This window comes from Scophthalmus maximus, chromosome 14, assembly GCF_022379125.1.
Source record: "Scophthalmus maximus strain ysfricsl-2021 chromosome 14, ASM2237912v1, whole genome shotgun sequence".
NCBI lineage: Eukaryota > Metazoa > Chordata > Actinopteri > Pleuronectiformes > Scophthalmidae > Scophthalmus > Scophthalmus maximus.
Genome location: NC_061528.1, coordinates 11,859,296 through 11,882,814, shown reverse-complemented (window position 1 = coordinate 11,882,814; position 23,519 = coordinate 11,859,296). Strand labels below are relative to the sequence as shown.

Below are 23,519 nucleotides of genomic sequence, written 5' to 3'. Positions count from 1 at the left end.
GAAATTGTACATTTTTAAGTTAAATCTATCAATCTGGTGAACTTTGATAGCAATTTATGAGGCTAGATCCATAAGAACGTTATGGTCTTGTAAACAATTGTGTCCTGTAGACTTACAACCTATACATGTGTCACTGACCCCCTCCCACATACAACTACAAAAGAAGTAGCTTCTCAGGGGGATTCTGTTGTATTGTCGTTGTCCAAATATTAAGTTTAAACCATATATTGTGTGTATGGTTTTGACCAGTTTTAAGCTTGTCAAACATGGAAAAAAACCCTCTTATCCCTAAAAACGGGCTAAACACGCCACCGAGCAGAGACAGCCTTTTAGTAACAAGGTAGGAGCTGCAATCACATTTTTAAATTATTATTTTTTTTAGCGAATTTTGGTAATACAGCTTTAAGAGGCGGCGCGCGCTCCCGCGAGCGCGATCGAAAATGTTTGGTCGTGACAAAACAACTTCCGATGCGTCACAAACATCCCGTAAGTGTTGCGAACGACCTGCAGCGTTTTAAACATAATTGGTTAACAACATATAGTCCGCGTCGTTTGAATTCGACTTCGGCACCGAGTGGAAAGAGTCTGTAATGGAATTTAAAAAGGGAATAACGTCACCGGTCAACGTTAGGTTTAGTGTTAGTGTTAGTGTTAGCTTAGTTTGTTTATCGAGTGAAGTGTTAGCTTAGTTTGTTTATCGAGTGAAGTGTTAGCTTAGTTTGTTTGTGAGGTTAAGTGTTTGTTTGCTAAGTTTGACTGTCAGTTAGGTAGTTAAGTGTAAACTTAGTTTGTTTGTTAGTTAATTGTCAGTTAGTTAGTTAAGTGTAAACTTAGTTGGTTTGTTAGTTAAGTGATCGCTTTCTTTGTTTAAGTGTTAGCATAGTTAATTAGTTGAGTGTTAGCATAGTTGGTTTGTTTAAGTGTTATCTTTGTTTGTTAGCTAGTCAAGTTTTAGCTTACTTGGTTAAGTGTTAGCTCAGTTGGTTTGTTAGTTAAGTGTCTTTTAGTAAGTGGTTAGCTTAGTTATGTGTCAGTTAGTTGGTTTGTTAGTTGTTTGTAAGTGTTAGCTTAGTTTGTTAGTTAAGTAGTTGCTCAGTTTGATTATCAGTTATGTGTTAGCTAAGTGTTAACTTGGTTAAATGTTGGATTAGCAGAATGTTTGCTTAGTTAATCATTTAGGTAATAATAAGTGTTCGTTTAGTTAGTTTTTCGTTTTCTCCACTCGATATTGCTATGACCCCAAATTGAACTTTTGCTCCCTACTCAGACCATCTTTGCGTAACCTTTAAAGGTTGACGTATATATAGTTGAAGGTATGTTTCCTTCTTGAACCATTTAAACCAAATGTGGTTGCCTATATTGTTGGTAGTTTTAATGCAAGGCAGTCACAATGTTGTGAAAATGTTTTTCAACAGTCCACCAGTGATTCTTTATTATATCACAATGCTTTTGTCACATAAACATTCAACCTAAACTGGTTGAGTAACGTGAAACACTTAATTCCACTTCCATACAGGACTTTGGGTGAAAATGAACCATATCTCTTCACCTGCTGCTGAGATACTGTGCCTCTGAGCTTTTTAAAACAATGTGTTGTAACAGCTTGGCAGCCAACAGCTCTGCACTCTTCTCTCAGGTACTTTTTCTAAAGGCTGTGAAAACTACATTTATTAAGCCTATAACCTGAATGGCTCAGTAATTAACAATTATTACGCCATACTGTATCAACCTCACAATTAACAATATGAAATGTGGCCCTCCAAAACTTGAGTCAGCTCTTATATTGATTTAAATGTTGATGCTGGAAAACTTTCAGTTCAGGTGCTCTTCCATATTGTTGACTATAGTATATTGTTGGACAAATTTTCTGGCACCACAGTAAATTGCTTTATCTAGGCTATAGAGCTATAAATGTGTTCACAAGAAAAGCTTAATCTGTATAACGTATATTCCAGACTATATTTCAGATTTATTCTTGGCTTCATCAAGAGCCTCACGATCATGTTGATATGGAAAGAACTGTGTGGGAGATGCAGACTGTTCTAACACATAGTGACCAAATTGCAAGGGTTCACTCTCACATGTGACTCAGAGTTGATTGAGAGTTGAAAGCTGCCATATAGATTGAGGTGAAATTGAAGTCAATATATGGTTTAAAGAGGTGACCAAGCAAGTGATGAGGTAAATAGATCCACATGTACTGACAATTTGAAATTGTGATGGAACCTCCAGGAGCAGTTCACCTTTTGTCCACTAGATGTCAGGGAGCTCCCAGTGTTCAGACTGAATGTTACCACATGGCTCTTAGTGAAATCATACTTGTATATACTTAAGTTTACCCAACATGATCAAATTCAAACAAAATAAGATGACATCAAATTTCATGTTAAATTTAAAAGGGGGCCATGTAATTTTTAGGTAAGAATTAGACACTGTACTTGAATTCAGTTTTCACCACATACGGTTAAAATAATATATTAAAACACTGGCCATTCTGAGAGCTACAAAAACAAGAGTTTTAACAAAAACTCAAGGTCTTTGATGGTCTGATCCAGTGGATGCTTGACTTTATAAACTGCTCTCTCCTGATCTCATTCTACAGCATCTACCAAAAGAGGGAGACATTACATTAAAAATAAAGACAGATATATTCATTATAATGTGAAGCCTCTGAATGCGCAAAGTCCCAGTTCACATTACTTCAAAATCTAAATATACCACAAAATATATACATCCAATCAGTCTCCAGATTATTTTATATTTTCAAATATTTATATCCCTTTTATTTTCTACATAGTTCACTTGAAAATTGTGCCTTTGCTTTATGTTCTTGTCAATCTGTCGGCAAATGTAATGCCCTGTAACTTATTATTGGCCCCCGAAAGCTGACTCAAAGAGTTGTGTGTGAATAAAGTCAGAAGATGGCAATGGTGTCAGGTTATTGCTTGGCTGTCAGTGTTTGTGGGCTGGATAGGCAGCAGCTCAGCGGTGAGCAGGGCTCCTTTCTGCCTGCTGGAGATCTTGTACTAGCTGCTTGAGTCAGCCCTAAGCCGCTCTCCCCACGCAGGGCTCCCTTCACCAGCGTTCACCTAAATCTGTCACACAGATTTGACACTGCGTCACTTGGAGTGCACCCTGAAATGACATGTATATAATGTGGAATATTGTGCACATTTACAGCCTGGACTTCCCTTAGAGCACTAATGTCTTTTTTTGTTTTATGTGATGATTTTTTTTTTCTCATGTGGAAAATACAACCAGAGTTTTACAAATTTTGAATGTAATGCTTTTTTTTTGTCCTAAGTCTAACATTTTAAAATGCTTGTTAGTTTGTGTCTTAGTATAAGTGTTAGCTGTTTATTCTTTTTAAAATTTTGCATTGATTTCAATTACATGAAAAAAATCATTCAGATTATTATAAAGAACATGCTTTTTTAATTTAAGGCACTGGGTCATTGAGTATGTTAATTATGTAAATTTTTTCAGATTAATTGGCCAGTTTTACTGTGTTTCCATGTGAAGGCTTTTACCAATCACAGTGGTCTTTTTACATTTCTGTGCACAGTCACAATTTTACAGTCTTTTTTTTTTTACAGTCAAACATATCTGAGTGTTTAGGCCATAAACTTAACAACCCAAATCAGCTCAAATTAGGTTCACAGCTATTTATGCATGAGAAATCACCCTTAATACTGTCTTGTGTCTTTTCCCTAAGAAAACCGATTAACACTGATCCTGATTTCAGAATAGATTAATTTCAGCCTCATATTTTTATGCTGTAAAGAAATGGAATATATTAAACTGAAATGTTAACTGAACAATATTAATAATAACTGGAAATATGTTCAAATATTAAACCTTGTTAATGACACATGCACATTTACAGAACATTTAAGTGTGTGTGTATTTTATCTGTTTAATTGTTGCTTTTGTTGAATCACATATTTTCACAATGTGCATGCAAATGTGATCTTTATCATTTAGTGGGATTTATTAACTGACAACAGAATTCGCCAATCAGTAACTAGAATATATTTACACACTGCTCGCCAAAATATATAATAGCATCTGCATATCCAGGCCTATCTGCCTCTGTCTGTTTGTCTCCATAAGAAGCTGCTGCTTGGAGAAAGTTCTGCACTATTAACAAACACAAGACAGTGGACAGAGTGCCTATTATCCTGGGTTCACTTCTTCCCCTCATATGGCTTTTGCTCTGTCGCTTTCTTCTACAGTATTTACTGGATAAAGTGGTAGCAACTAGCCTTGATGGCCAGTAAGAAGGATTTTCTCTCCCCAGCTGGTTTGGCTTTGCCTGTTTGTACTGCAGAAAGTGGCTGGAAACTGGGTTGTGGTTTAGGGTTCTAGGGGCAAATGAAGCCTCAAGTTCAAAAATAATGAATACATCATTTCTGAGTTTGGCTTGATAGGATGATGTTTGTCTTCATGTATGTTTGCTGTATGTGGTAAGTTGTTGCTGAGTATAAAACCATGATGTTTTTGTTTCCACAGGCCTATGGGAGGATGATTATCATTCACTTATCTAGATATAAGTGAGGAGTCCTGGACTCCTTCTCCTTTGGGAATCTCCAGTCCTTTGAAAAGAAAAGAGAGGTTAAAAATCTGCTAAATGACTTAGCAGCAACCTGGATCCTCCTCTTCCTCCTCAGGTAATGAGTTTGATTAATTTTTGACCTTTGGAAACTTTTCACTCCATTTTAAGCCCGCTTTTTTATTTTTCCCACCTAGAGATAATAAGGACTTGTGTATAACATGGTTGTACTTGAAATGGGCTCATTGTTTGCACATGAATTACACAGTGGAGGCCTTAGTGAACAAAATTGTGTGGATATAATGTTTTTGCACTGGATTCAAATCAAAATATTTTTTGAAAATATGCAAATGTCCTTTCTTAACTTACAGGGAGACTTAAAAAAAACTTTTTGGCCTATAAATAATAATGCAGGGGATGCGTATTTTCTCACACAGGTGTTTAGAGATCCTCTCTCTGATAAATCATGATTTGTAAACTTTCCCATAGACAGCAGTGACAGGTTTCCTCTGATAATGTAGAAAAATGGGGAAAGAGAGGGCCGTGCCTAAGTAGAGCTGTGATTTAGAGCAGAGAGATGCAGCATCTCTCCTTTCCAGTGGAGGCCCTCCTGGGTTTGATTTAATTCTCTCCTTGCACTATTAAAAAGGCCTTCCACTCTCTTCACTGCCTGCACCTTGCTGTCATAACTGGCACAAAATCATTTATCAATGCCGCTTGTAGGCAGCGAGACTAAGGCCTTTCGCAGTGTATATTTTTCCATTATTGATTGTGTGTGTAATGCATGAAGAACTACAAAGATGTGTCTCCTCCTGTGTTAGAATGACCATATTAGGCCAGTAGATAAGGGAACTTTTTTCTGCTTCATCTACGAATCCATATAGCGATCATCATTCCTGCTGGAAAGGGAACTTTGTTCTTAAAATACTTCTTCATTTCACCGTTGTCTCACTGGCCAGTGAACTCAACAATAATCCTGTGCCGGACGTACAACAAGCTGTTATTTGGTGCAATAAACTGAAAGGCAGTGAATGTCAGTGTCCCCCTTTGTTGTTTAATTTATTTTCTTTTCAAAGTGAAGGGAGGTGTCCTTGCTGTGAGAGTTAGTCATTGATGTGGCTATAGTTAGTCTGTCCCCTGCTGTGACAGTCTGTAGGAGATGCTACTTCCTCTTTCCTGCTCGTGCGTGGCTTCATTTTCCCGGGATGATCGCCTCGCTCTGTTCTGTCTGTATTTTGTATGGGGACGGGTGCACTTGATCAAGCACAAAAGGTATGAGTGTGAAGTACAGCAGTGCCACAGTTCCAAGAGTTGCACTGCTCCTGGGTCAAACAAGGTGCCGCAACCTTCTCAACAAAGCTGGCATTCCTGGGTCTCTGATACTGTTGGAGGGTTGCTGAGATCAGTGTGTCTGCATCTTTTTAAAAGTGCCGAATATAAGGATTTAATAAATAGTATTTCCAGGAATTTAGTCATTTAATTGATCCTTTCATGGTCTTAACAATAAAGTTATTTGTGATACCTTGGTTGGAGATTTCAGATTAGTTAAGGAAAGGTTAAATGCTCCTATTCTACTATGCCAGGGGTCTTAGGGTTAGTAATGTGGTGTCTGAATGCAGATTTTTTTTGTGCATAATAAGCTTACAGATCCACTTACAAGTGTATTACAAAGCAGGATTAACAGGTTAGATTTTGCTGGATAAGCCTACACTTAACGTAAGCTGCTCTGAGCATATACTGTAAAAAAGAAAAGAAAAGAAAAGCGCAATGTAATTGCTGGAAGATGATCTTCTCTGTTAACAGCCTCCATTTGTTTTATTTAGAGTTATAATGATACTAAATAGTTTTATCAACAACTAACTAATGGTCTTATCAGGAATTGACGAACCCTCCGAGAGCCCTTTATCTCAGCTGTCTTAAATATTGGCACTTACAGTGATTTGTCCCCATTTTGTATTGATTTCTTGTTTTGCTTTCAGGTTAGGCTGTAAACAGGGTAAATAATGACCGATTTGAGCATCAGAGATGATCCACGCCATGCTGGCCGTGCTGCCGACATAGTTCACTCATCAGCGTGTGTGACTAATGAAGGGTCTGTTGAGTGGCCATTGCAGTCATTTCGGGCTTTTCAGAGAATTGGCTAGTGGTGACATCTCTCAGAAGCAGATCGGGCACGTTGTCGATGCTGCGCTAAGTACGGTTGAAGCCTGAAGATGTTGATCAGAGCTGGCAGGGAAATGTGTTGTTGTGCTAATTGTAATTCATAAGTCAGATAAACGGAGGTGTGGCTCTTGCACGGGTTTGTTGAGTTCAGGGAAATGAGTCCTGGCAGGAACAGAAGACCGTGAGTCCGGAATACGGAGAGATGTTTGCCGTTGCAATTAATTCATCTGAAGAGCATCATTTTCACTGGCCTTACAGTACGTGAGGTTAATTGGAAAGACATTCATCACCTTCTTATGCCTGCAAAATTATAACATTGCAATATCATAAAAGGACTATTTGTCTATAGTAAAAACTGGAAAGTTTGTAACTTCCCTACTTTTTTTAAAGATCTGTACGTGTGATGTCTTTCCTGGGTTTATCAATTCAATATCGCTGTCTGGAATGCGTTGGTAAGCCTGGCCACCAAGGGCTAGCATATAGCTCTCTCAGCAGGCTTTGTACAGGATGAAGAAGTCATAATCCTCAAACAGACTTAAATTCCTCCAGAAAGGCTCTTGATCCTGAATCCACTCATTTTCTTCAAACAACTCGGCCCGAAAGAGAAGTGGTATTTGGGCATGACTGAAATCTGCTAAAAGTGGGCACAGACACGCGTGCATGTGCATCGATGTAGGCGCACGCACACACAGACACACACACGCTCCTCCCCAGCCATTGCCTGCTGTCGGTGAAAGTCTCGGCCACATTGTTGGGAGGGTCTCTCTGAGCTATTATTAAAAGGTAAACTTCTCTTAGGCCAGGGAATTATGTCAATCACGGGTTGTGTTTTCGCACCAAGCCCAAAGCCTGCTCTCTCCACCCTGTCAGGCGCTGTTATCACCCTCAAAGCCACCTCAGAATGCTGTTTGTTCTGCGCTTTAGTTTCACCCACACAGCGGATTCAAAAAGGTACAGGTCTATTTGAAAGTGTATATTTCATTGCCGGAGAGAGACTGTGTTTGTCTTGCTGTGTTTGCTGACGGTTCCTATTAAAACTAAACACCATATCAGAGGAATATTGCCACCACCAGGCTCTTTTAAATCGCATATTGAGCCCATGGAGTGTGGAAGCAATTTAGTTGTAGTTTATAATGCGTCTGTGCCAGTGATGTTTCTGTTTACTCTCGATTCTCATTTATTTAGAGACAGTAGCCTCCCTCCACATATTTCAAATACTGTAATAATTACTTTAGTTATATTGCGTTTGTAATATTCTAAAAATATTACCTTGTTTGCAGTTCCACTTATTTAATAAATTCCTTTGAGGATATGGCTGGATTCAATGAGCAGAATTTATCAAGTCCTAAAAGTCCTCAAGTCACCCAAGGCACTATACTTCATGTTCAATATATTCTTGAGATGACTGAGGGAGATTGTGTTGTGCCAGTCAGACAAGATGTAGGTAAGATAGCAGCACTACCAGAGGTGTCATGTGGTGTGTTGTTTCTTTAGTGACACGCTCTGTAACCGCCCACTTACCTGCTTTCTGGAATATGACCGGATGGATAATTCTTGTATTTATTGCAGCAGAGCTGGGAAAACTTAATTTTCACTTCACAAATCGTGTTGTGATGGCATCGCATTGATCACATTGTGTTCACAAAACATTCTTGGAAAAATATTGTTAAAAAAAAAAGACTTACTGATATTTTTATGCTGCACATTTCAAGAGGTGTGTTTGATGTGATGTATAATAGTAGAGTACAGCTCATGCATTGAATGCCAGTTCTACATTATAATTTTGCAGATGCAAAATAATTCATGTTGATATTATGAATCCTTTTAATTAAGAATGTCAGTCAGTAATTATGTATATTCTCTTACGAAATACTTATTAAGGGATAACAATCAGGAGTTCAAATATGGTCTCATGAATAGGTTTTCCAAAATCGATTTGTAGCTTTTTAAACTGTAAATTTTGTCCTCTTGTAAATTTTAGGAAAAACACCAGGCCTGCTAAGGGAAACCATCACAGCTTGTATGGCTCTTTACAGCTAAATATTGATTTTCTCACCTAAATCCCTATTGATATTAGGCTGTAGCTCATTTATGTATTCCCATATCATTGTCAATTACTTTAAATACCTCCTAGATCCTCCACATTCACCCACCTATGAAAAAGGAAAACAATAGCGAAGCAGGAGAGCTATTCCAGTCATTAGTAAGTTTGCTGGACAAACTGCAGGATTCAACACTGTGGGTGGCTGGGGAAATAAAAAGGTACTTATGCTCGTATTGACCTTGTTGCTGGACCTACTGCTGTTTGCTCTGTGGCCAACCTTCCTCAACACACACACATACACACAGACACACAATGATTTTGCATCCATGCCAGAGAGAAATACAGTGAGTAGCGATGAAAACACTATTAGGTTTGCAATATTGTCAGGGAGTCTTAGCAGCACTTTAGATTGTGTAACAACAACAGTAAAATGCCGGCAGACTTAAACAAAGTAATTATAATCGCATGAACAAACCCAGTTAATTTTTCACTGGAGACACATTTAATTTCATACATTCTCTGAATGCATTTTAGTTGTTCCTATGCTGCTGGAAAACCAACAAAATAAAAAAGAAGAAAAGCAAAATAGTTGAATCTGTTCATTAGTATTCTCGTTGAACTCCTGTCTGTTCAAGAATCCGTATCTGCGTATGAGAAAACAGTCCAGGAAGGTTTGCGGTGGAACGCCATGTAAACAACCCATTACTGCAACTCTGACTGATTAACATATGATTGTAATTCATCATATCATGAGCAGCTGGTGACATCTTGCAGTAGCGTTTATTCCATGATGATACATGCCTTTGGTTCCTTTTTGACAACTCAAAACAAACAGATTGCAAGCTGTCGCTACATTTGCTTTAGATGAATGGAGAAAATGAATCGGGAAATCAGGTGTCAGGTGATTAGCACGACCGTGCATGAGATCCTTGTGGAATCCGAGGAACTTGGTATATTTGGATAAACACTGACAGCAAAACAGACTGTGGCAATTGTTAAAACGATGTGAACAATCTATAATGTCTTTAACTTACCTATCAACACACAACAATTGTAATCAAGATATTTCCTGTTTATGACTTTTTGGAGCAAAAAAATAAACATTTCTTTGGTGGACAAACTACAGTATGTGTTTATGTATGTGTATTATCCATAAGAGTATTACCTCAGTCATAACTTGGGTGTTTTTGCACTGCAATATTGACATATCTACAAAAGCCAGCATTAGCCCCAGATTCCAATAACATTTTGAAACGCTAGGAAATAATAAGACCTTTGATCAACAGAACTTTGTCAAATGTATAATTTTATACTTAATGTACCTGTAACTTGTAAACTGAGGAAGAAAAATCTCATGTGCTATCAAAGTAAACTTTGCTCTACAAGAACATTGTGAAATTACTGCTGAAATGAAAGTTAACAGATATTATGGCTTTATAATCAATACTGTGAGGCTTTGCATGATCAGATCATTTTTAAAGATTTTCTTATCAAATCAGTATCTTTGCATATACTGTATGATCGGTCTGCTATTTAAATTGTTATCTGAAAAACAGAGCCATACAGACATTTAGTCAGTCGTGCACTATTGGCACTTTGATTCTCTGTTACAGTGTGAATAAGATCAGAAATTTTAACCAAAGGAAGAGAAGGGATGGAGTTAAAACTGTGCTGGCACTTCAAATACCAAACCCGGTTGGTTCTGTGCATTACTTGATGATGAAATGTGGGGAGCTGAGCGGTATCACTGGGAGCATGGAGCTCTGTTGTGCAGCCGTTTCAGGGTAGTAATGGGACGCGGTCACTGGGGAACCCCTCGAGTGTGCGCGCTGAGGGAAAACTGACAGGGGCAGAAGAGAGAGGAGAGAGATTCAAACGAGTGAGCAATAGTGGGGGAAATAGAGGAGCATTGGTATGGTCCTCTCTGCCACTGAAGTTGTAAAATGGAAACCTATTTCTCCCCTGACAGCTACAGTAGATTTAACCCCCTGAGTTCAGCTGCTTATGATGTTGTGCGGTGTAGAGGTGGACCACGGGGGGTGTCCCGAAGGCTTGTTGTTTTCTTGTCAGAGATTAGATTGAACCAAGCGGCTCTGGTTCACTCTCATGCCTCAGAGAAGCCAAGACTCCCTGTCAGCGACCGCAACCTCTGAGCTTTGCTCTGTAGCACTGCCTTTCTTGATGTAGAATAACGTATATGTTACTTTCAAATAGGCTCACGCTTCCTTGTTGGTTTCCATGCTGATGAATATTTGTAAACAACACCATACACTGATGCATTACTAGCCACTGTATATAAGTTTCTCCGTTTTTTTAGATTTTATAATGTCAGTGTTAATTTCCCAATTCACACTTTTTAAAAATCATATATTTTTACATTTCTAATTAGTCTGCTGGGTAATTTTAAACTTATGTTCCAACAACCAATGAAAAGGTCAGATTTATGTTGTTTGCAAGGGACTGAATGGATGTCTGATTATTCATTGACCAAACATAATTAGAGAAAGTGAGGACAAACTTAAGTTAACATGGTTCTAAATCGGTTTTGCCTCATTCATTAGAGACTGCATCAGGAAGTGAGGCTGGGTGTTGCATGAGAGGTAAAATATTAGTGAGATTGTCTCCATGCAAGTAGATCGTTGTGTGAAATTCTCACAGATGGACGGGGACTTGAATTGACATGCCTTGTTCGTCATGTCAATTCAAGTCACAACAATGTGACAGGAATACAGTGATTTGACAAAGTAATTGATTTTGCTTCATCAGCTGGGGAGGTGTTTTAAAGACTAATGGGGTTGTTAGAAAGAGGGGTACAGATTCAGGGGTGTTTTTTTCTTCTTCTTTTTTTAGATATAAGCTTCTCAGCAAAAAAAATAAAATAAATCACTGATTTTTTACAATGTTCTGAGTACGTGAGCTATATATATTTTATCACCATTCAAATTACAGTTATCATCCTCTATAATCCTCATAATAAATTAAATATTAATTAATTTTTAGTCTCCCTGTGTAGTTTCACTCTTAAGGGTTTTGGGGAATTGTATTATACGATTGCCTTTAGTCCATACTTGAGTAAATTGCACTGTAATTGTCTGATAATAAAAGATTTTTAGAAATCACCCCCTTTGCTGTAATAATCAGTTTGATGCATGCACGTCTGCTGTGTGAGGGAAGAGGTTAGCTGTCCCCCTCAGTTTTAAGCAGAAGGTTTAAAGAGGGATCCACTGAAGGCATCTGTCAGTGAGGTAAAGAGCACTGACAGCCATACCTCATCTCTGCCTGGTGCGGGCCCCTGTATTTAAAAGAGTACGGCAGTCAAAAGCCCATAAAAGTGAGTGACTCCTCTGGAGCATCTGCCACTGCATGCACGGAGGAGATTCAATGTGAAAAAGGGGAGATAATGTGCTCACTCACTAATGGGCACCCGACTAGACACAGGCTCATTTTTCACATCATGTCATCTGTAAGGTTTGAATAAAAGTAATGGCCACAATGAGCCTGGATCTCTTGCTTCCTCACTTTTATTTGTGTTGACTTGTACAGTCGGAGGAGATGACAGTCTCCGGCCCTGTGGATCAGTCACAGTGATGATCTGCACTGTTCTCCTCTGCTGCTGACAGGTCTCTTCTCTCTGGCAGGCATGTGAGGCCAGAATGCCGCACTACGTCATATCAAATGCTGTAATCTGACAGAATAAAGGGATTTTGCACACTTGGGACATCACAAACTCTGTCTTTTGTAATTTTTTGACAGAGATAGAAGGGGGGAAATGAAGGGGCTTCTACAGTTTCATGTAGTAAGAATTAGTGTCAGTCAAAGTTAAGTGGCTATTTTAAGATAAATAGGGGAGGATTTCCGTGGCATGTTTTGGGGCAATGGGCTTTAAAAGACTATGCTAATGTGAGTAGATACTGATTGGTCATTGGATGTTTTCATTTCCTGAACATTGAGAGTAGCGGGACATATCTTGTCTAAATATCTATTTTGAAAAGGTTAGTACGTAATGAATGCTTAAATTCACTGCCAGTGTCAGCCACATTCAGTTCAGAGGAACCATATATGCTCAGACATTAATTTTGTCTTCTTTAGGATACACTATGTACTATATATATATTTATGTATCAAGCAATAATAATAGTAAATAATTGTAATAAATCTTTATGTTGTTTTAGTGCTTCTCTTGCTAAACACATTCATTTTATGTATGCAGAAAATGTTGACAAAAGCCTTAATATTATATAACACAAATAAAGAACTGTTTTGTGTCAGGCCCTGTAAATATGGGAAGATGGATGAGAAAACAAGTGATTTCCTTATGAGGTTCAGGAGTCAAAGGCCTTCTTCCAGAGCTGTGGGTTTCAAGAGCCCAGAAGATTAAGACATATATTGGATTCATGATGGGGGCCACGAAGTTCATTTTCAAAATAAAACTGAATATTATTCACAGTCCTTTTAAAATTCAGATTGCCAGCTGACCTGTGACTTGAAAGTAGTGTATTACATATTCAATGAGCTAGCGCCATGTCACTAGAAGGAAAAATCACATTTCTTGCCCCTTTGCCTGTGGAATTATGGGATTAGAGCAATCACAGTTTAAGGAACTATGAGAGAAACTAATATATTGTAAAGTAAAATTTTGACATCTGAGATTTGCTTTGTGCTCCTCTCAAATTCATCCTTTTTACTGCAAGGCGTTAATTCTTTATTGCAATGGAACTGAGACAGATATGTCTTATTGTGAGTTGCACTGAGAAAACACTGTAGTGAGGGGAAGCGAAAACAGTCCTGCTTTGTAAGTCAGTGAAAATCTCCCTCTGGTGATATTATAACAGACACTTGCACACAGCTCTGGCTGATTTTCATATATATTAAAATCACTTCCTTATGTGGCATATGAAATTGTTCAAACCGCTAAGGCCTAAGCTTACCATTCAAACTTCTGCTTCTCGTTGATTCAGATTCTCCTGATTCTTTGACCCTAAATAAGGTGGCCTGTAATCTCATTCACACAATGTTTGCATCACAGACACATAGTACCCTACATAAGACCTTAGAAGTAATATTGACATTGTTCAGCTGCATAAAAAAGTTGTCATATACAAACATTATCAAAAATGAACGCTTCCCTCCCCGTATAATGTAAGTCTTCATTTAAACCCTCCTCCAGGACAATGGAAATCTGCTTGTATATACTGTTCCGGTGGAGAGATATTGGTGTAATATTCAGTCAAAATTGTAATTTTACCATTACAATACTGAGAGCTTTGGGATATTGAGGGAATATTCTGAGCACAATCACTCAACAGACCTGGTGGAGGGCTGCATCACACATGGCAAGAAAGCCACAACTTCAGCACTGGTGAGCTCATTCCTATAGTACCCCCCATCCAACCCCCATCTCCCTGCACCAATGCCTGCCTCATCACTCCACACAAAATATCCCACCCTTAATTGGTCTGTGCTCCTCCAACATGTTTGTAATGAAAAAGCAGCACATAATTCTTAGTTTGTTGGCTGGCAGAGCCCAATTTACAAAAGTGGAGGTTGGTGATAAGCAGAGACAGTATGGCTGTGGAGTGCTCAGAACAATGAATCACCCCGCTGCCAGGGTTGAGCAGAATATAATTGAGTCCAACATCTCTGAGCACTTTCACCATAATTAATGATAATCTGTAACAGAGGAATCTGAGATTCCAGTTCACAGAACTGTTTAATTAGGCCCAGTAATGAAAGCACAGGCACTACAAGAATATGGCCGGCCTCATGATTAATGATTTGTGCTACTGAACACAAAAGTGCTGCACCGTTAACTCCAACGGATGCTACTGTGTTTCCCTGGCATTTACAGAACACCAAAATACATATGGAGCTGTGTGTTACCCCTATATAAAACAGGATAAACACTGTTACTTGTCTATATGCATATGCTCCTGTTTTTATTATTCAATTATCTGGTTTAGCCAAAACCTTTTTTAACTCTAGTGGAATTTGTACATTCCAATATATTATATAGCACAGATGTAAGATATAATTCTAGATGTGATTTTTACATGATAATAAATACTGTCAAATGTTTAATAAAGCATTTCACTGATCTCTGTCCACAATTTGGCTTTGTACAATGCCAATCCCCTTTAATTGAAATATTAATAAATCCACCGTCCAATGAAAGGATGCAGATTTGTTAATAGGAAATGGATGAGATAATATGCAGCTATTGAATGTTTAATAGTAGGTTTGTTTATCAGGTTATGAAAAAAATAAATATACAAAAGTTTCATCAAATCAAATGTAACCCTAAAATAGGTTTAACTGTTTTGGGAATCTCCTTTTCAAACAGTACCTGTGTATTTTCTTGGCCACACAACCAGTAAAACCACCACTTATGTATACAATTGTGATAAAGCTGTGTGCAAAAAGATTGGCATGAGATGGAAAAATAATGTGTGGTACCATTTTCACTCAAGTAATAAAAAAGGACATAAGAATTGAGGCCTTTTACTTAAAAGTATGGATTACATTATTGAATGAAATGCTCCAGCTCCTGTTTGTGCCTCGCAGGCATCTGTGTGGTTATTTCCTGGTAGTATAGCCAGAGTTCTGCGACTTCATAACACAACAGCAGGCAGGGATCTGCTGTGGCTATGTGCTAGACTGGCTCCACCTTTTAAATGGATCTCATGAAATGCACAGTAATACAGTCACACCATTACAGAAACAAAATAAGATTTTTGTTTGGCATGAATTGGATTTCTACCCAGAAAAAAAAAAGCTATTAGTCACTCCCTGTCAGTTTGTTGACTGCTCTGAGTTTGATGTTCTGGTGTGCTACACCTCTGAAGTTGAATTTCACACTTAGTTGCATATTTTAAACTTAATGCTTCCTTTGGTGAAAATATGGTTTGGCAAATCAAGAGTCATGCTAAGAGACCTAATAGAAAGATCAGGCTGTTGTAAAATAATAGGAGCAATATGCTGTGCAGGAACCTACTATTCATTTTATTCACATACCTTTCAGTAAAATGCTGTCTCCATCAAGCAGACACTTGCCTTAGGAAATGACAGTGTGAAAGGCAATAAGCGCAGAAAACCAGGCACAGGAGCTCAACCCTCATAAATATATGACAAAACTTTCCAAAAATGAGGAAAGAGGGCATAAATAAAGAGAGAAAAATAGATGTATTCCTGTGAAAGAAATGACTGTATACGCCCACCCCCTTGCTCTCCCATTCCCCATGTCTAAATCTTGTTTAGTTCTTTAATTCTACAGTTTCTGACCTGGATCTGGCCATCGCTGCACATGAAGGAAATTACAAAAGCCTCTCAGTCACAGCAGCCCAGCTTCCTCCTGCACCACAGCATTTGTCATTGCCAAAACAGCAGAGTTTAATTAAGTGTTGTGAGCAGCCTACTGAGAAACACACTTTAAATTAAACCTCTGAACATGCTGCTATTGGTTCTTTACCTTCTCAACAATCAGCGGGGTATACGGCATAAATTTCTATCTCTCAAGGGGGAAGGCAGCTGCTGCACCTCTAGCAATTCATAAACGGCTTGCCTCCCCAAGAGCAATCTCTGTTACAGCACATTTCATTATAGCCCAGTTTGGAAACGGCAAGCAGATGAATGTGATAATTAATGTACTTTCCCAACCAAACATTTTATTTACTCTTGATGAATTAATGGTAGTTATCAGGGTTAAGAAAAAAAAACATGTATAGCATGTTAGTACATTTGTGTAGGTGAAAAAAATTACATGGCAAATTATCTTCAGAGACATCAAGCAATTCTTGGTGCAAACAAAGGAATAAATTCAGTCTCCTAACGTAATGGCTTGTTTTATGTTGGTAAGCATTTTGAGTCAGTAAGGCATTTGTAGGTTTGTCTTTGATGCTATCATAAATGGGAACAGCTTTTGTAGAAGATATAAGAGGCCACTGGCTGACACATCTGTAGCGAAACCAGCTATTGGCATTGAATTGGCCCTGGAGATTTTAACACATATTATTAGATGAGTCCAACAAAAAAAAAGTCTCAACAAAAAGGAACATTTAGACACGTTAATGGCTAAAGTTCAAATAAATCAGCATATGAAATTTATTCTATGATATGCAAATAATACAATATTTTCTAACTGATCATATTTCATTACAGTGTCATATACACATGACAATTACAGTGTTTCCCCTACCATTGAACCATTGCGCCCCGCCCCCCCAACGGGAGCCCCCCCCCCCCCCCGAAATGTCAAATTGATATATATATATATATAGATAGATATATAATCTATCTATATATATATATATCAAATCCTATTAGCACCAAAACCAACAATGTATTGATCAGACTAATAACGCACATATAAAGCCGGTTATAGCTTGTTCCTCTGCGTCAGAAACTTTCATTGTTCCAAAAAACTATTAAAAGCATTTTATATCGTTTTACAATGGGTGACATGTTTCTTCATTATGATAAACACAGCCATTTTATTTTGTGTTGATGCCACACACACACACACACACACACACACACACACGTATCCTGTGGACATAAATATTTACTATAATAATTCCCAAAAGCACTTTTTGGAAAATATATAATATTTTTCATGAATGACATTATAGATTTGTAATCCATCTTTTAAAGATTCATATTTTCCATAGGAATGAAAGGATCTTAGTATTTTCAGTCTTCTAGAGAAGGGAAGTTGGGAAGTACTGAGAGATGGACCAATCAGCGATTGTTTTTTCTTGTTGAGCGTAACAAAGATAGACAATAACGACCGGTTTTATGCTTTATTGATCCATTCCTGTATTTATGTTGCATAACAACAATGTTCTTGCAGGCCATTGCTTTTGAGTCATTTTGGGTAATTCTGTGAAACGTCATGTACTATTCCTCTGCTCTGCTCAGGTGCAGTGTAGCCCCTTAGGATACTTCATTCATAAACTCCAAGTCTATACTGGAGTTTCCTAAGCAGGCCAAGTTGTTAAAAAAAAAAAGCAGTCAAGTCTTGTGCCCATATACCCTCTAACAAGCCAGACCCTGGCACAAACACAGAAACCAATCAAACTCAGCCCACATGAACCTTAAACAAAGGTGGAGGTACATTTTCTATCCATGTTGGATGACATTTTCTTGTCCTCCCGTTGCTGCTGCTCCTACGTTTGAGTGATCAGACAGCCATTACAAGGTCCAGGTTTATTAGCGAGACCATATAGGCCCAAAGCACACTACGGTGGAGGTTTAATTCTCTACAAAGTGTGTCAAGGTAAGTCTGTTGACTGATTCACACAACAGCTGGCTGAGAGGACCTCTCACACCTCTGTGCAGCAGCCCCATGAAGGGAGCAGGGATGTCTGTAGCTCTCTGTAGTGAAACCAGAAAGACGCCTTGACATGCTTTTCATAGCTGGCTTGTTCATACTGGAGATGGCACTCACTTATACAAGGCAATTTCCAAGTGCTAAATTGGATGACGCGTCTTGTTGGAAGTGTCACCACTTCACCTACAGTATGTTTAATTTATACTGTATGTAAAAAAAATGTTCAACTTGAAATATAGTATCAAGGAGAGACAGTTATTTTTACAATTTCTTGGAGATGGGCTTTGATCTGTGCCTTCAATTCAAACGAAAAGTACTCAAAAGTCCTTTCATTCTTATAGTAGTTGCAATTTGAAATGACTTATGTCAAAGCTTGGTTGTCATAGTTCATATAACTACCACATTTTAGCTGCTAATGTGTTTGATAGGAACAGTGTAATCAATCCTATATGACAAATCTTCAATTAAAAGTTATTGAATCCTGGTGGTAGATAACTTACCACCCATGTTTCATAGTAACAACATCATACGAAATGTATTCGGACATTTTGAGGTCAAAGTTGGATCCATTGCCGATCATTGAAGGATGCTCCTCTGCTCTTCCTCTTTGCAATGTCAAATGATATATGATCACTTCTTCGCGCTAGTTAATGTACACTATTAGCTCTGTATTTAAACATGATAATGTAATTGATTCACAAATTGATTTATTGATGTTAATTCAAGTGTTTCATGTATTAATCACAGTAAAGAAATTAATTTAGTATATTTTATGAGCTGTTGTGCGATCAACTAATGGTATGAATTAATCAACTTTAATAAGAATTCAAACACTATTGTTCGGCTAATTTGTCACTTTGTTAGAAGGAGAACGAACAAGGGCCTCTTGATTTACAGCACATAACTCTGCTGGACCGATTTAGTGAATTACTCTGTTTATTTTAGGAATCTTTAACTATGCAATGAGTTTATCAGTTTATTAGATACACCTTTACAGTCTATTTCACTCCACCAGAGCAGCCCTGGAATAATTTTTTTTACCAAATTACTGTCAAGTCACTTGTCGGGATGTGAATTTCTATGCTGTCATACAGCTTTATTTATATATATATGTGTGTGTGTGTGTGTGTGTGTATATATATATATATATATATGTTTATGTTTATGTTTATGTTTATGTATATCTTTATCTCACACAGTGAATTTGTTTAAAAATTTCAGTTTTTACAGAACTGAAAGGCAACTAAAATACCCCAACTCTGGTCAGCACCTTTTGTGTCTTTTTGTCTGCAGTTGTCTACCTGTAGTAGCAGTGCAATAAAACTGTTTTCACTCTTTGCTTTGAGTAAACACAGCAATTGTTGGGGCACTCCAGAGAGCCATTTAAGTAGTTCATTAGTGGCTATGTCATGTCTTTAAAGTATTGATCTCTCCAGTCAATGGAAAAATAACATCCCAGTTATAAGCTACTTGTCCATAGTGGTGGGCAACATAAATTATTTAAAAAGGGCAGATTCACTGCGGCCATGGAGCCATCAATCATACGATATAGCAATGACAAAAAAGCTGTGCCTCACAGGTCCCTCCTATCTCCCCCCAGAACAATTCTATCAGCCAGGTGACTGTGAGGAGGCAGCATGACCCGATGTCACTCACATTGTTGCCTCTGCCTTTGAAGGGCCCAGCTCTCCTCTCAGCCCTGGAATGGGATGGCTAAATAGATTCTCTATGTTTACCTCTGGCCTCCCTCCCAGTGCACACTTCCATTTGTCCAATAATAAAAGGTGGACAGAGGAGTTGGAGTTTCCCCAAACAATAGATGAATTTTTTATCAAATGGTTGAATTGAGTTGCAAGTGGCACAATATTTATTCATAGGTGTTTATTCAGAGGTATTCCACCGAAGGGTGAATGATACGAGTGTAGAGGTTTGTGCGATCTAGATTTCCCTCATCCTTGTGCTAGCTAAGAGTAAACATGATTCATGAATTATGATTTACATGTCTGATTTTTCATCCTGCTTTTCACTTTTTAAGAATCATGAGATAATTTGTAATAATCTTTGGAAGGACACAATGTTTAGGTCAAATAGGTACAGTGCACACTCAAGTGGCAACTCTATATCAAAATAATGTTATTTTTGTAGAAGATAGCCCTAACTTGGCTGACTAAAATTCCATCATCTGGTTGTTTCCGTTTTTTCTTCTTCTCATATCTATGTTCAACAACCACTGATGTATGGGATATGTTGCTGAAACAAGAAGTTTGACATTTAAACATGGCAGTTCCAAAGAAGTATCTGGCTGATTTTTTAAAATTTTTACTAAAATATTGTATGTATGCTTCTATATGCTCCTCTCTTACGTTCATACAGTTGTAGGAGAAATAGCAGACATCAAAGTAGATATAAATTGTAATTAAACTTAACTTTTTAAGTAAGCTTAAGTAAGTTTGCAATGATGATGTAAGTATAGAGTTATAATAGCAAAATATGTACATTTTGCATAGGTAAACATATCTGGCCAACTAGCCACCTTAAATAAGCATGGTTGGTACAAAGCAGACATGGCTTTACAGTATTAATGACCAGAACAACCTTTCATTATAAGTCCAGAACCTAATTGGATGTCCTCTACAGATTCAGTTAAGCTGTAGTAATTCATGGCCATAATATGTGTCCTTTGTCTTGCATAAATCACCCCCCAAAAAAGTGAACCCACCACTGCATGAAGATGTACCTTAATAGCAACTCATCAGAAACACATAAGGGCATCGTAAATAAAGCCATGAAAAGGAGGCCAAGCAAATAAAAAACACAGGGAGATACTTAAGTGTGGCGGACGTGTCTTTGAGTGCGAATTTCAAAACGCGACTTTGATTAATAATTGATTATATAAACCCATGCTGCATGAAAGGCAGGAAGAGGTGCCATTCTTGTGAACGGCCAGCCAGTCAAACGGCACTTTGTTGTTTCAAATGCTCCCCTGCATATCGGTGCCATGGTCAGTCCTTTAACCAACCCCGAGCTGTGCAACAAAGACAGCCTGACAGAGTGCCAGCGCTGCCATGATGAAACGAGACATGCAGGGATATGAATGACTACATCTAAGGGGTAATTGCCGCAGAGCAGGAGCCTCCTACCTCGTTTCATTTAGTCTATTAGCAATTTATTGCCGGTCTCACTCAGCTCTACACAGGAGGGGTTTGATCTAAATTCTCATGAGCTTTTAGGTGGGACTGGGACCCAGTAGAGAGCCTGGGGGGAAGAAAAGGGTTTCACTTACTGCAGTTTTAATTCTTTTTGGCTTATTATTAATTTGTTGTCACAGAAGAAAGGTTAGAATTATATAAAACTAATTACAGTTTATTGGGATTATGATCATGAGTATCTGAGGATTGTCCTTCCTAGTGCCTCTTCACTTTGTTTTGCCTCGATGCTTGAATGATGCACAACAGGTTGAATAACAACATTTTTACATATTTGAATTACAAAAACACACTTGACTGTGAGAATGATTACTAAAGCTGATAAAGTAGAGGTGTATTCATTCAATGTCAGAGCAATAGTAAATTGGTATGTTCATTTTATAGGAGTGCCAAAGAGTAATACTGCATTTTTTTAAATAAATAAAACTTGAATTCATGATGTAGAAACTATCCTTTTTTAACTCTGCAGTTAAAATAAAGCTGCCATCAAAACACAAAGTTTAGATGGTTAAGATTTTGGCTGTATTGCTGCTCTGGCTGGTGGTGGATGTCTGTGTTGGGGCTTCGGGTCCAAGGTGAAGATGTGTGGCTATCAGGCTAATGCCTGGTGTCAGCCCCCCACTGACAAGGATGCAGATCTGGATGTATTGGGGTGGGGGTTCTGACTGGTCCAACAACAACAGGCACGCAGAGTGGACAGGCTAACTCTGTGTGATGGCTTCATGCCGTTCTGGCCCAGTGGCCAGCGCACCGAGACATTGTGTTTGTGTTAACTGAGACTTGAATATGTTTTGGAGTCAGTGGTGTTTCGAGTTTGAGGTTATTTGGGTTTAACAGCAGAGTTGATTAAAGGTATTTCTTTTGTCACACAGCTTAACAATATCAGCCTGCTTAATAATGATTTTACAAGGTCGGGTGGTCTGCAAAACCAACCAATATGGAACCTTTTTTGTATATTTAACTAATTGAATTTTATTATCATATTTATATCGACCACAATATTTTGGATATTGTACTGAGAACTTTTTTTTATAACACTTAGAACAATCTCATCATCTAAATAATAAATAAGATTTAATGAATGAAAAAGCCACGTAAAATGATCTGAGACCATTGTTACATGTCTAGACAACAACATGCAAACAAAGAAAGAAAAATAGCCAGAGCTACTGTATATTCTCCGTCGTTGCCACTCCCCTCCTACTGTGCAGGACCATGTGGCTCGAGTGAATGACAGGTCTGGTGTTTGCTCTGAAACTCTCTGTGGCACCTCCCTCCACAGGGGATTCTGAACCACCAGCCCACAGGAGTGACTCCCACTGGGAGGGCCAGGGCCTGGCACTTCCTCCCCTGGATGACCTCTGACACACCCAGTTTGTGCTTGGTGGCCTTGAAGAGACAGTGGTGGGGATTTCTCCCCGGCCAAGCAGCGGGTTGTAATTGATGTGGCAGAGACGTCAGCACTAATCTTTTGCTCTCTGACGGCCTCTCTGTAAGCCCCTCGTCCACTCAACTCTGAGATCCGCCATACCAACCTCTGCAAACTGCTACCTAGTCAATTAGATCTACTCTGTCTGTTCCCTGTTTTGTGTAAATATATCTTCCGTAGACACCCAACATGCTCAGTTATCTGCTCCAGCACATTCAGGGTGATTTCCTAATGCTGCTGCATACCACTATCAGCAAATGGAAAGCTAGGCTGATATCTCTTCCCGCGGTGGGCTGACTGATTATATATGGAATAGAGGGATGCTGTTGATTTTCATATTTGTATGAAGGATTCCTATCTTCCTCTACATACCTTGGGCCCCACAGTGCGTATGGATATTGTAATCACTCAGTTGTATATTGCTGCACCTGGGGATACCATTACTAATTTCTTTTAAGTGGTGTGAATAGAGCTCAATGTGAAGCGCATCACAAGCACTTCTCTGTTACGTGTTCACTCATGCCTCAACAATGTCAGCAACTTTGCTTTAGAGGACAAACCATGTCATGGAAGAGGTACTACTTGTTACTGTCAGGGATACATATAGGACATCATAGGTCTCTTTGAATTGAAGCAAGAGAGAACTAGCGCTGTAACATTAGTGTTTAGTGCTCACTTAGCAGAGCAGTTAATTAAAAACCCAACTGATTTTGATGGCAGGTTCTCTCACTTAAATTTCGTTTCTCACAAAGTCAGTCTCGAGTAGACATCTATCCAAGTAAAAAGCAATTTGTCACTGT

The 23,519-nt window shown here is 38.4% G+C and overlaps 1 long non-coding RNA gene across 7 annotated transcripts in view; it reads left to right on the top strand.

Annotated features, from left to right (window-relative positions):
• Positions 1-381: 381 nt before the first annotated feature.
• Positions 382-23,519, top strand: part of LOC124850981 — a 146,711-nt gene continuing 123,573 nt past the window's right edge. For 6 of the 7 annotated variants that reach the window (XR_007032075.1, XR_007032072.1, XR_007032073.1 and 3 more), the window contains exons 1-2: positions 382-486; positions 4,513-4,670. This is a non-coding gene — a long non-coding RNA (uncharacterized LOC124850981). Of the gene's footprint in view, positions 487-507; positions 1,314-4,512; positions 4,671-23,519 lie in introns of those variants that run through there. The other variant, XR_007032074.1, reaches the window with a different exon arrangement.